Consider the following 14,441-nt stretch of genomic DNA (forward strand, 5'->3'; position numbering starts at 1 on the left):
AGCCCTAGGAGGGACAGAGGAGGAGGAGGGAGAGGGCAGGGTAGCCAAAGGGGCAGGGGAAGGGGCAGCAGGAGATGAGAGGAAATTGATGAGGTGAGAGAAGTGCCTACCAAAGCGGAGGAGATTGGTCTGAGGGCCTTGGACCATGACAGTGCCATTAAGGTAGACATTAATCATGACTTTAGAGGAGTCGAAGGAAAGCATGAGAACTTCCCAGCGAGTGTCACCATTAATGGGAGAGGAGGAGATAGGACAGATATCATATGAAGAGTCCATAGATCTGGCGAAGGAACGACAAAAAGGATGTTGGTGAGGGTCTGCCTGGAGGAAGCATTGGAGTAGGTGTCGGCGATAGGAAGACCAATGTTAGAGGCCAAGATACCCTTTTGAACTTCTTCCTGCCAGACTTAGTGAGAAGGGAAGGATAGTCATGGAGAAGCAGTTGGAAATGATAGGAGAAACAGAAAGCGCCATGGGGGTGGAAGCGAGGAGAGGAGGGAGAAGCTGGAAGGTTAAGGTAGGTAGGTGTGGGACAAAAGAGAGTGGTGAGGTCACTGGGCCTACAAGTTACAGAGAAGCAACAGTATACAAGCAAAGTACAGTGAATCTGGCAATGGGCAGCAAGCTTTGACTTTCTAGCAAAAAGCAAAAACAGCAAGATTTGACTTTCTAGCAAAAAGCAAAAAACAGCAAGCTTTGACTTTCTAGCAAAAAGCAAAAACAGCAAGATTTGACTTTCTAGCAAAAAGCAAAAAACAGCAAGCTTTGACTTTCTGGTACAAAGCAAAAACAGCAATCTTTGACTTTCTGGCAAAAAGCAAGAACAGCAAGATTTGACTTTCTAGCAAAAAGAAAAAACAGCAAGATTCGGCTTTTTAGAAAAAAAGCAAAAACAGCAGGATTTGACTTTCCAATCAGGGATTCAGATGTTAACAACAAATTTTAAGAAACACTGCGCATCAGAATGACAACATGGGAGAAATAAGCAGAAAGAACAGTGATAGTCAAAGGCGGTAGGAGTGAGTCCAGAAGGAGGGAACTAACCCATAGTTCCGGAGATGACAATGTCAAGGCAGTCCGGATTTCTTAGAGGAGTGAGGTGGCAGCATCATTGTAGTTAAGGTGCAGTGAGGACCCCAATTAGCGTTCCGGTAGTGCACAGGGAGCAGACAGGGGCCTTAGTAGTGGGCCTTTGCTGAGGGGCCCGGCTAAAGCCTGTCGGTCCCTGGTTGAATGGAAGAAGACACTCAGCAACCAATGAGAGTGCTGCACAGGGAAAGGCGGCTCAGCCAGCCTGCCTTCACAACAAAGAAAACAATGGCGGCCATCTCAGAAGTGCCAAAAATCAGTCAAATAAGCAGGCAACAATGGGAAAACTTGTGCTTTCAAAATAGCAAGCCAGCTTCCAGTATTAAAAAGCTCACAAAACGCCAGCACGATGAAAATGTGCAATAAAACAGTACTTTTCCACCAATTTCAAGCACATTTTGTTTTTTCTTCTTTTTTCAATTTTCAATTTTTTCAGGTCCAATAAATCCCCTGGAGGTGCAGTAATGCACAGAAAGTGCACCTACCTAATGGAGGGCAGCAGCAGCCATGCACAAACTTCACATGTGCAGAAAACAACAGATGGCCAGGTGGGTGGAACAGGATCTCACTCTCAGTGAACAGCAACTGTCTCTAAGCACCGCCCCGGGATTCAAACCTGCATTGCTCTGCGTTGTCCTGTTTCCAAGACACATGTGTTGCCACTGAGCTATCCTCCCAGCCCAAACAAATACGATAGGTTGCTTTTACTTCATCTCCATTACCAGATCCCAAGCGGACTCCCTACTCAGTGCCCTCTGCTTCCACCAATTCAGAGATACAGCTGACTTTTCAAGTAAGTGCATATTGGCAGCAAATGAAAAGCCAACTTCCTTTGTCGTCTTTCACTCTGCATTGCCCAAGTGCAGATCCCATAACCACAATTACCCCTGATACCCTGACCACAGCTTCTTGGCGAGCCTGGCTTAAGCTGACTGACTAATCAAGGTGGTCTATCATCTACATGTGAGCCGGGGCAATGAAAAGTGTGAGTCACAAGGAATTTTTGACTGAGCAACATGGGCCACACTAGGGAAGGGTGTGTGCATGAGGTAAGGAAAGGGGGTGGAGATAATGGTTAAGAGATGGTGCAAACGGGGAACATGGGTCTGAAAGTTCCTTTAAGGAGGGGGGAGAAGAGGCGTTGTGGATGTGGTCAAAGGGAAGGCAACTGGAGGGTGATGGGTAAGGAGAATAGAGTAAATGAGATAGAGGCAGACATCTTGAAACATAGGTCAGCATATTCAGTGACATCCTGGGGTCTGTGTCTGACTTGCATGCCACGGCAGCTGGCTGTAGGGATGGCTCAACTCTTCTTTTTTCTGACAAAGTGATACATACTTGCTTTATGAACATGTGTTTAAATTAAGAATTCTCTTTTATATTTTTCTGGTTGATTTATCATGTGACTTGGCACTTTGAACGTAGATTTATTGAACACTTTACTAGTTTAGCCCTTGAATAATAACTTTGCAGAAAGCATTTTGTTGGTTCTAATATTAAAGATGGAATAGGAGAAGATGTGGTCTCCTCTGCTTTCTAAATTACAAACCGTGGAACCAAGGAGACAGGGCTCAAATCCATGCCTTCCCCTCTTCACACATTATGAGATCCTGAGCAAATCACTTTTCATCACTGCGCCTTATATTCCTTACTCTATATGGAACATCTTACTCATATGTGTTTATAAAATAAAGTACTGCTCCATAAATAATTATAATATTAACCATATCATCCATCTGAAATCATTTTACTACATTTGGTAAGTGGGGGATGTTCCCTGGGGCAGGTATATAACAAGCCATACAGATAACTGAAAGATGCATTACATTAAAGGAAACTATTATGAATAATGTCTGATATATATACTTGAGAATGGGTGGGGGGGAAGATATTAGTATTAATTTTAGTTATTCTGGAAACTGGGGCTGATGCATTGCAACCATGGGCCGAAAAATTATACTTGCTCCCCTAGGCAAACATTGCCAGTCCTCCCCCAATCAATGGCCATGCAGCCGTATCTGTGGTATTTGGTTCCCGTCTGTGTTCCCCTAGTTTAATTGCCTGTGTGGTTCTCCGCAGAGATGACCAGGCATAACATGTAATCTGCATTCTAGCTGTGAGCAGCAATTGTGCTCTGTGCCTTCACAGACGAGGCCCTCACTCCTGTCTGCATCCCGGGTGCAGCACAGTGGAAGTGTGCAGCTCAGAATAGCACACTACATCTGCGATAAGGGGGGAATGTTGCCCGCCTGCTCCAGGCACAGCAGCCGTCCTCCATGTCGGCTTCACGCTGCGCTGCTGCCGCCATCGGCTCCTGCATAAAATTCAGGGGGTCCTGTCAACTTACAATTCGGGTGGACACAAGTCCTCTTAACCATCACGTTTCGTCCAAGTGGTTCTGCTGGTGTAATTGGCAGTCTGTTAAATGATGTCGATAAAATAATGGAATTTGTTTTTGAAGGGCGTGGGTTTGATATGGGGCAGTCCATGTCACTGCCAGTTGTTTAAGTGAAAGGCACGATTGTGCACCAAATGGGGCCGGACATGTGGTGCCTTGACATGCTGACACGTGTCACCCGCCAGGCCTTTGAAGTGCCGCAGGCCTTATAATTCCTGATAGCTGCCATCTCCTGCTGTCTGCTACGTTCCGGCACACCCCACTCGCCCTCTTCTGCCTTGCAGCTGGGCCCAGCATTCAGGTGCGACCCAGTATTAAAGATGAAAATAACCATTGACTGAAAGCTCGCGCCACACCCACCCCGTGAGTGTGTCTAAGTCTATATGCCAGCGTGTGTGCGTCAGTGTGTGCCGTTTGTGGTACAGACCCACTCCGTAGGCCACAGTTTACCTCGTGTCTTCCACGGTAACAAGGGGGAGACACTAAAGAAGGGGTTAATCACAAAAATGCAATGTGCGTTTTCATACCTATGCATGCCCTGACTGTTCTGGAAGGTCCAAGAACCCGGATTTCTTACGACCCCCATCCCAACCCCCCCCCCCCCCCCCCCGCCGCCCAGTCGGCTGCATTCACATTGAAGAGGATTAGAAGCGGCTGTGTTATGGATCGTGGACACGTGCGTCATAAGGAAAACAAACTGTTAGGACGAACAATTGTGCAAAGTAACCGACTACAAAGACCACGCTGGAAAACAGCTGCAGTGGCAAACCAGACTTGCTCACTCCCAACAAACGGCTATTGGCATCACATTTCCCACCGCTCACGTTAATGGTAGCCCTCTGTCCCTCTCCCTCCCCTCACCTTACCATGACTCCTGGAATACTTCCAATTAAATGAGTCAATAGGATTAGTTAATAGAGTGGGTCAGTGAAAATGGGGCAGCATGCTTTATTTTGCAGGAGTTATCCCACAGGCGCTCTGTATCTCAACCAGCGCCTCCGGGATCTGCGCTGTTTCTGGCATTCTAAGCCCCCCCCACAGGCGTAGCCAGGATTGTCTAACAAGTGGGGCTTGAAGCTAATGTAGTTGGGCCCACCTCTGTGACATTAACATCTGTAAATGTCCACACAACGCTGCTTAGCAGGGGCATCCCGTTGCCGCGCCTCCCCCTCCTCCCCACTCCCTGCCCCTGTCTGGCATGCTCTGTTCAGGCCGCCCCCCCCTCCCCTACATGTACCCGCATCCGGCAGTGTTGCATTACAGGAAATAACAGGCAAACACAATTTGTAAAAGTTGGAAATGTTAATGCCACAGCAGCTTTATTTGCATAAAGTCAAGGAGTTACGTTACAGGCGATCTGTGAATTCACCGCACCACAGGTTCTTCTACGCTGTGTGGGGCTTCCTAGGTATGCTCCCCCCACCGTCCGCGTCTGGTGGACGCTTCAGGTTGAGCCCGGCCCTTGCTACCAGCTTCTCCCTACCCATGGCCATTCGATTTGTTGCTTGCATTGCATTTTTTGACACGTCCCCTTTGCTCTAAGGTACCTGTTTCTAACACCCCGACACAGGTCCCAGTGTCCTAATTATCCAGTTTCTAGCTAAACAGACACAATCATTCCGGTGCCCAAATATCACGTAGGTTCCTATACAGACACAACCTTTCCGGTGCCCAAATATCACATTTTTTCCTATGCAGACACCACCTTTGCGGTACCCAAACATCACATTACACCTATGCAGACATCACTTTGCGATGTCCAACTATCATAGCGCACATATCTACTCTACTCTGAGCTCCCGTCTCCAACTGTGCTACTTTTATCCTAGTCCTACCATCATGCTTCAGGCCCGATGTGTCCCCATTTCGCCTTACTGTCCCCAGGGCGGTGCTTCCCCTAAGTACCTGTACTCCCCAGTACCCTCACTCTAGGCCCTTCCCTGAGATCTTACCCAGAGCCCCCACCGCCGACACATTCCGTGATTCCTATTCCTAACCCTCCATCTCTCCGGCTTGCTCCTCCTCTCTCCTGGTTCAATTCTCTAGCATTGGGCCCCCCCACATTTTCCTCCACCTACAGTTGCCTGGGATCCATTCTCCCCCAAACTCCCAACCCCGTTCTCTCGATTTCCCCCAAGTACCCCCGTCTCTTTGCCCTCAGCCTTGCACTTGCCCCCACTTCGCCTCCTTGCACCTTGTGTCCCCCCACTGTTCCCTCTTGTCACCCTTCGAGCCTGTCTTTAACCCCCCCATATCCCCCTCTGTGTATCCTTTCTTCCGTAACACTTCCCCCCACCGGTTTCTTTGGCAACCATACCTGTGCCACCAAGCTTTCATCTTGCTCCCCACCCGACTTCCCTTTGTAGACCTTTGTTGTCACCTTGTGTTTTCTTTTCCTTTCCACCCCCTACACCCCCCTGCATTTTTGGGGTTGGAATTGGCTTCCAAGCCCCCTAAAAATCCTCCCCTTTTTTCCCCAGGGCCTCCCCTGAGTCTGTTACTCTTGGGCGCCGTAGAATCTAAGCTGTTGGCGGAGCATTCCCCTATGGGCCTGCCAGTGCTTTGCTAAAGGGATCGCAATGTAACTCCGCTGGGCCACCTGAAACACAAAAAGACAAGTTAGTGCCAGCTTTTGGAATTGGGCGGGAGGGTGGGATTCCAAATGCGTCCTTCACACGGGACAGATACTGAGAGAGAGAGAGAGAGAGAGAGAGAGAGTTGTTTGTTGCTTCCACGGGCCTTTATAGTGGCTTCCTGTCCCTCGGTTCCCCACCCCGTCCTCCTTCCGGTTAGTGCCAGCTTTTGCAATTGGGCGGGAGGGTGGGATTCCAAATGCGTCCTTCACACGGGACAGATACCGAGAGAGAGAGAGAGAGAGAGAGAGTTGTTTGTTGCTTCCACGGGCCTTTATAGTGGCTTCATGTCCCTCGGTTCCCCACCCCGTCCTCCTTCCGGTGGTGGTTCCTCCCATTTCATGGGGCAGGCCGCCCTCCCCCGATGATTTAGGGCCCGCCCCACACTTCTAAGGAGGGGGAGGAGGATGGCTGGGCGACCCCCACTAAGGGGCGGCGCCTTGCCATGCCTCCTGCATCAGCACGTTCGCCTGCCATAGCGGGGGGATCCCATTGCCGCGCCTCCACCTCCTCCCCACTCCCTGCCCCTCTGCGGCCTGCTCTGTTCAGGCCACCTCCCCACACCCTCCCCTACATGTACCCGCATCCGGCAGCGTTGCATTACAGGAAATAACAGGCAAACCCAATTTGTAAAAGTTGGAAATGTTAATGCCACAAAAGCTTTATTTGCATAAAGTCAAGGAGTTATTTTACAGGCGATCCGTGAATTCACCACACCACAGGTTCTTCTACGCTGTGTGGGGCTTCCTAGGTATGCCGCCCTCTTCCCCCCCCACCGTCCACGTCTGGTGGATGCTTCAGGTTGAGCCCGGCCCTTGCTACCAGCTTCTCTTTACCCATGGCCATTCGATTCGTTGCTTCCATTGCATTTCTTGACACGTCCCCCTTGCTCTAAGGTACCTGTTTCTAACACCCCGACACACGTCCCAGTGTCCTAATTATCCAGTTTCTAACTAAACAGACACGACAAATTCCATGATTCCTATCCCTAACCCTCCATGTCTCCGGCTTGCTCCTCCCCACTCCTGGTTCAATTCTCTAGTATTGGGCCCCCCACCTTTTCCTCCACCTACAGTTCCCTGGGATCCATTCTCCCCCAAACTCCCAACCCCATTTTCTCGATTTCCCCCAAGTACCCCTGTCTCTTTGCCCCCAGCCTTGCACTTGCCCCCCCTTCGCCTCCTTGGACCTTGTGCCCCCCCACTGTTCCCTCTTGTCACCCTTCGAGCCTGTCTTTAACCCCCGCATTACCCTCTGTGTATCCTTTCTTCCGTAACACTTCCCACAACCGGTTTCTTTGGCAACCATACCTGTGCCACCATGCTTTCATCTTGCCCCCCCGACTTCCCTTTGTAGACCTTTGTTGTCACCTTGTGTTTTCTTTTCCTTTCCACCCCCCCCCCTGCATTTTTGGGGTTGGAATTGGCTACCAAGCCCCCTAAAAACCCTCCCCTTTTTTCCCCAGGGCCTCCCCTGCGTCTGTTACTATTGGGCGCCATAGGATCTAGGCTGTTGGCTGAGCATTCCCCTATGGGCCTGCCCCTGCCAGTGCTTTGCTAAAGGGATCGACCTGTGACTCTTCCAAGACTCTCTGTTGGTTGTCGGTGGCAGAGAGTTCCCCCCAGCCTGAGCGAGTCGCTCCCTTTCCGACACTTCTGCTTGTTGCTCATCCTTGATCAATCGCACACCTTGGTGGGGGTGCGGGTGCGGGGGCATTCAACCCCCCCCCAACGGCCAATGCCAGCAAGCCACCTTAGGTGCAACCTGCATTTGTGAAGGCGTCCCTCCATTCCATGGTCATGAGTGCGGTACCTGCTTCAGACAAGTGTGTCCTGTCCCCCCCAAAATAACCAGGTACTTTTAAGGTGATGAGTGGATGGCAGACCCATCCCATTCCTCTGCTTTTCAGGAATCCCCCATCCTAGAGTTAGCCTTTCTCCTAGCTGTCTCTATTGCCCCGTGGCGTAATGCGCCCCTCCATTCTTGCCTGGGGATCATTTTGGACAACATGATTTCGTTGCCCCGTAAGGCCCCCCCAATCCACGTGAGGAGCGATCTCAAAAGTTCTGTCAAATCCCTTCTTCCTTTTGCCACCAAGTCGCTGCCCCCAATGTGGAGCAACAAAATGTCGGGTGAAGGGTGTTGTTGAGCCGCTTGTTCCAATGTGCCCCATAGCTGGTTGCTCTGTAGGCCCGCCTTTGCAATCCAACTAATCTGGGTTTTGGAGGCCCAGGTTGCCATCCCTAGAAGCCGCCCCGCTCTGTCTGCCGCTCTGGACACAAAAGAATGTCCCACGACCCATACCTGGGTGGCTTCTATGAAGACAGGAGAGGTTGTTTTGAATAGTACGAAGTGGGTTCCCAGGTGCCACTGCGCCCCTGATCCTTGTGTCCCCGCACTCCCCGAGCCCCTATCTTTGAGTTATCTGACGTAAAGTTTGAATGTATCCGAGTCCCATCTCCCAATCTTTTTGACCATGTCGTCCCCTAGTCCCTCCCCGCTTGCTGTTGTCTGGGTCGGCGCCGGCATTTGCCAGGGTTGCGGCCAACACCCTTCTAAATTGAAACTGCGTGAGAGGCGCTCCAACCTCGTGTGCGAACTAGTAACCAGCCCCCCCCTGGCCGCTAAGTATGGCGCCATGGTCGCCACGGGGCAGAAGGCTTCCTGACCTAGTTTGGCCAACGCCAGCACGCAACCCTTACCACCTTGGTCAGTCTTGGATACCCTTACAGTGACCTGCAGTGTCTCGTCCCTGATCGACACATCTCCAATCACAAGGGCCTGTGGTTGTGGTCTCCCTTTGCTCTAGCCACTAGTTTGCTGACCCGTAGTGCCCCGAAGAAGGCTAACGCAAAGCATGCCTTGAACATGAGGTTTTCATGCCATGAATAGCAGACCACTGCTGTGGCTGACATGACTTTCTTTAGTAGGTCGAAATCGATGGGTCTCCTCTCTGTCCTTGGTTGAGGTGACCCCTTGTCCCTGTCCCAACCTTTTAGTGCCACCCTCACGAGAAAGCCCTTGGTTGGATCATGGTACCCTGCTAGCTGGCTGTGAAAAGCCACTGGGCTGGGGTGTGCCGCGAGCCAAGAACTTGATTTTCCCACCCCCCCTTTGCCCATAGCATGAAACAGTCCAACTTCTCTTCCTCGCTAGCCTCCCCAAGGTTTTTCGTGTTTTCTAGGAATGTGCTAAAGTTGGCGCTGTATCTGGCTCTTGTGCTTCCCGCCAGTGACCGTGCAGCTAGCTGTCGCATTCCTTCACCCAACTCACTAGCTGCCACAGTTGGTCGTTGAACGGAGTCATGATGGGTAGGTCTTGCGGATGTGCCTTCCGAAATTGTGGCATCTGCGAACGCGAGAGCGTCGGCCGCTGTGTTATAAACCTCGGGGATGTGGCGCGCTTTCACTGCTGCGTTCATGGTTAAACATTTGTGCACCAAATGGCCCAACAAGGACAATGTGAGGGGCATCGTGCTGAATGGGTGTTGACCGCCTGGACTACTGCCATGTTGTCCGACCAAACCACTAAGCATTTGTTCGCCAATTCGCGCGACCAGATGTGCAAGGCTAGGACCACAGGGAATAATTCAAAGACATTTATGTTCTTGCTCAGGCCGTTCCTGTTCCATGCATTCGGCCAGTCACCCCTGCACCATTCCCTACCCAAGATGGCCCCAAACCCCACCCAGCCTGCGGCGTCTGTAAACTTCTGCAGTTGTGCGCATGCCACCCATGGTGACTGCCATAAGCATACCCTGTTGAAGTCCCTCAAAAATGTGCGCCAAACCTTCAGGTCCTCCTTCAAACCTGTGCTCATGCGTACTTTGTGACAGCCCTTTGCTGCACCCCCAGTTGCTGCCGCTAGTTGCCTTGCGAAAACTCTCCCTGCCGGGATCAACCTTGCTGCAAAGTTAAATTTGCCTACTAGATATTGGATGTTTTTTACGGTGGTCCTGTCGCTAGATAATGCCGCATTGATGTCGGCATTGCATTCATCTATCTTCTCAGAGGGCAGGCGGCATGTCCCTGATTCCGTGTCTATTTCAATCCCCAGGCAAGTTAATCTTGTGCATGGCCCTTGCGTCTTTTCCCCTGCTAGTGGTACCCCAAGTTCTTCGGCTAATGTGATGAATTTGTGCAATAGAGAAGAGCATACATCTGAGTCTCGGCTACCCACGAACAAGAAATCATCCAGATAATGGGTTTTGCCTCCCCTGTTCTCCAGTTTGTTAAGTGCCCATTCCAGGAAAGAGCTGAAAGCCTCGAAGTACGCACATGAAATACTACACCCCATCGGCATGCACTTGTCCACGTACACTTGTCCCTGAAATTGAAAACCCAGTAGGAAAAAACTGTCTGGATGCACGGGGGGTAACCTGAAAGCTGCCCCTATGCCCACTTTTGCCAGTAATGCCCCCTTTCCTGCTATTCGGGTGAGACAGACTGCCTGGTCGAAGGATGCGTAAGTCACCGAGCAATCTGCCTCATCCAACCAGTCGTTGTCTGAGTCCCCTTTTGGATGAGATAGGTTGTGTATAAGGTGGAATTTTCCTTTTTCTTTTTTAGGTACTATCCCTAATGGTGAGATTATCAGATCGTTCAGCGCTGCCGTCAGATACGGGCCCGCTACCCTGCCCAATGATAGTTCTTTTATAATTTTTTCCCAGACCACTTCCGGCCATTCATTGGTTGATTTCAAGTTATTTGCTGTTCTGGCTCTTCTGGGGCCTTTGTAGGGGATCTGAAACCCCATCGTGAAACCCCCGGCCAAAAGGTCTCTTTCCTGGGACAAAGGATACCGGGATAGCCAGGCTAGCAGTTTGTCCACCCTGATCGGTGAAAGACCTTTACTGCCCAGGTCGTTCCCTCCCCATGACCGCCCATCCATCGCTTCCTGGCTATCCTGTATTACCATTGCGACTTTGCTCGTATGTTCCCACCGGCATGTGTGCCCCTGGCCAGTCTCTTCTAGAAGCACCAGATAAGTAGCCACCTTGAAGAAAAGAATGTTTATTTTAGTTCACAGCATGTTTACACAGGCATATGCATTGTATAAATGATAACGACACAAGAGGGCATGGTGCCCGATACCCCCCCGCTGGGAGGTCTTATGGCGCTGGCTTCCTTTGTTTGTTTGCCGTGGCCGCCCCCCTGCAATTCCGTGCCGTGTGCCCGTATGCCCCGCACATGGAGCATGCGTGCTTGAACCGGCAGTTTTGTCCCCAATTGCATTATCCTTCATTGTAGAATCTGCACATTGGTACCATTAAGTAGTACTCCGCCCATTTCTACCATTTGTACTCCAATCATTTGCCGTTTACTCTTGCACTTATTCTAAGTCCTTCCTACTCTACCCATTCTACAAATTCATTACTCCACCCATTCTTTCTACCCCTCCACCCTTTTCCCTTTTACCTGTCGCCCACCTACCGTTTCTACCACTGCCGTTCCCTTCTCATTATTGCACTTTGGGCCTCTCCCCTTTCTATCTCCTTCTTCTCCTTCTTCTTCTTCTTCTTCTTCTTCTTCTTCTTCTTCTTCTTCTTCTTCTTCTTCTTCTTCTTCTTCTTCTTTTTCTTCTTTTTCTTCTTCTTCTTCTTCTTCTTCTTTTTTTTTTCCAGGGGCGAGTGACCTGGCCAGTTGCCCCTTTGTTCAGAGCGAATGGTTCTCAGGAGCTCTTCCACAGGATGTGTTGTGAGATCCAGGGGGGTTAGACACTGAAGTTGGCATGCCAGAAGTGAGGTCTGAATCAGGGTCATTTACCCCAGGGCTTCGACCGACTGACAAAGGAGACTTAACAATAGCTACCGCAGGGAACTCACTGTGTGGAAGAGGGCCAGAAGCTGTGGGTCCTAGTTCAGCACTTGAGCATACTAGGTGATTGAGGGCCACACACTCGTCCTCTGATACTAGCCGTTTCTTTCCAGCAGCGCTGGAAGGGTCTGGCATCGGCAAAGGACTGGCAGCGTCACTGGTGGAGGAGTGGGTGGTCCCTGTGGGACCGTAGCCAAGCTGAGTAAGATCAGTTGCAGTGGAGGTGGTGATGTGAACTGGGGTGACGATCTTGCGACAGTGCGCTGCATGAATGCAGGCCGGGGTCCCAGCACATGTAAGTGCTGTGTGTGTAGTTACGAGGACCTGGAACCTACCCGTCCAACTGTGCTGGAGCACAGAATTCTGATTATGGATCTTACCAGGACCCAGTATCATGGCTCTAAAGGATGGCAGGGTTCCGTAGCTGGTTCAGGCAGGGCTTCATGGACCTGATCGTGGAGAGATTGAACAGTTTTAATCAACATGCAACAGTATTGGAGTACAATATCATCCTCTGAAGGCAAACCTGGATGTAGGGGGCTGCTGGGGGTGCAGTTCCCATTCTCATGGGGTGAACTGTGAGGATTCTGTGTGCAGTTTGTGTTTACGTTGGTGATTATTGCGCATGGCAAACAGAGCCAGGGGCAAGGCGTGGCTTCCATTTCAACCCAAACTCTTTACACACTTTTGAATTGAAGGGTCTACAACCTTTATGGTGGCAAGATGTACTTGTAGTTAATGGCCAATAGGCAGGAGCTACTGGCGAGGTGATGTCCATGAGTTTGAGAATTTGTACCAAGATTTTCTGGTCGCTTTATTTGCTCTTTATGTGAAAAAGCAATAACATGTATTAATATTGATATTAATAACTTCAATATCTTTATTTTATAATTGTTATATTAGTAGCTGTCTCCTAAAATATGTCAAGTATATCAGAATGTAGGATATCAATTGGGACAGTCAATGGGAAGTCTGACTCTGCGTGCTATCCACCAGTGCTTAGTAATCTGGTGTGTAGTTTGAAACAGCAACAGCACTTAGATGCTGTCAGACAGGATGTGACAGTTGATTTCAGAAATTTCATCTGAAAAAGGCAGTTTCACAAAAATAGGCAATCACATTGGCTAATACTGTTGATGCCCTCCTTGCCATAGTGTTTGCACCGAACCGAACACCTGACATAGCAGACATAAATTCAGGACAGTTTTTCAAATCTCTTACAACAGACAGTCCCAGGAGTTGCCCTATCTGTAAAAGTACATTTGTTTTTCATCAAATGATTAGCAACTTTGAAGGATAGCTCTGTAACAGAACTTACACTGCATCATTTTAGGATTGCAGACAGCTTTCCTGGAGAAATTATTTTCATAATTTGTGTGTATTATTGCAAAATGCTTATCAACGTTACTCTTTTTTTCCCACCAGTAACTTGGGCACCTTAGATTAAAGATGCACATTTTATTTTTTCGCTTAAAGAAAAAACAGGTTTCCCATTCTGGATGGAAATGGTGCATCTTTTGCTCTTTGTTGGATGGTGCATATGCATCCAGGATTTCAACAAAGGTAGTTTTATTGTTTCTTTTGGGGTTGAATGTACAAAAACAATCTGAGGAAAATTTAAATCAATATGTTATACAATTCTTTAAAAGTCAGCATACACCATGTTCTGCTTTGTCAAAAAATAAAATCCACTGCCAGTTTAGCACATCCCCAATTCATGCAAATTGCTCACATGCCAGATCACAGAATTCCGCCAAGAAAAAGTAAGCCAAAGCCTACTTTGTTTACTACCCTTAAAAGTTTGTATGTCCAAATAAATGGCAAGATTGAAAAAAAGGAACATGTGGTTATATACAAATAAAGGTGTAACTCACAGGGCTAAAATAACATTCAGTTTTATAGTGATGACTTAAAATATATACAAATCATATAAGAACCCAACCAGACAATGTATGAATCGTTATATAAACATTTTGAGCAAAGAGAGCATGGTTGTAGCGAGGGGCTATTTTTCAAAGGAGGCAGTATCACGGAGAACAGCTCACAGGATTGCTTCCTCGCCCTGCTGGAATAGGCCATGTCAGGCTTGCACATGCAGCTCTCTCAGATATATTGGAATTTTTCATGTGTTAGAGATTGGTGGTTAATTGCATGGTGTTTTGCCCAATTTTTAGACAAAAGAGTGCTCATAAATGGAACCATTTCAACCTAGTATTGAAAGACTGGAAATCCCATGCCAGAATTTGAATATATGGGTACAAGTTCCCACAGACCTCTGTAGATCTCATGGTTTGTGTACATAGCCAAAGGCAAGCAACTTATTAATTGTTATCCCATCTCCTGGCTCTCTTCAATGTTCTCTCCCTGTATTCACCACCCTGTTTTGTACAGTGCTCTGTTACTTAGTAACTAGGTTTAATCTATATTAATCCTGTAAATGTAAAAATATATACATACAAACCACTACTCACTTTTCACACCTAATTACTTCATTTGTACCCTTGT

This window comes from Ambystoma mexicanum, chromosome 4q (assembly GCF_040938575.1).
Source record: "Ambystoma mexicanum isolate Mex_15411 chromosome 4q, UKY_AmexF1_1, whole genome shotgun sequence".
Lineage (NCBI taxonomy): Eukaryota > Metazoa > Chordata > Amphibia > Caudata > Ambystomatidae > Ambystoma > Ambystoma mexicanum.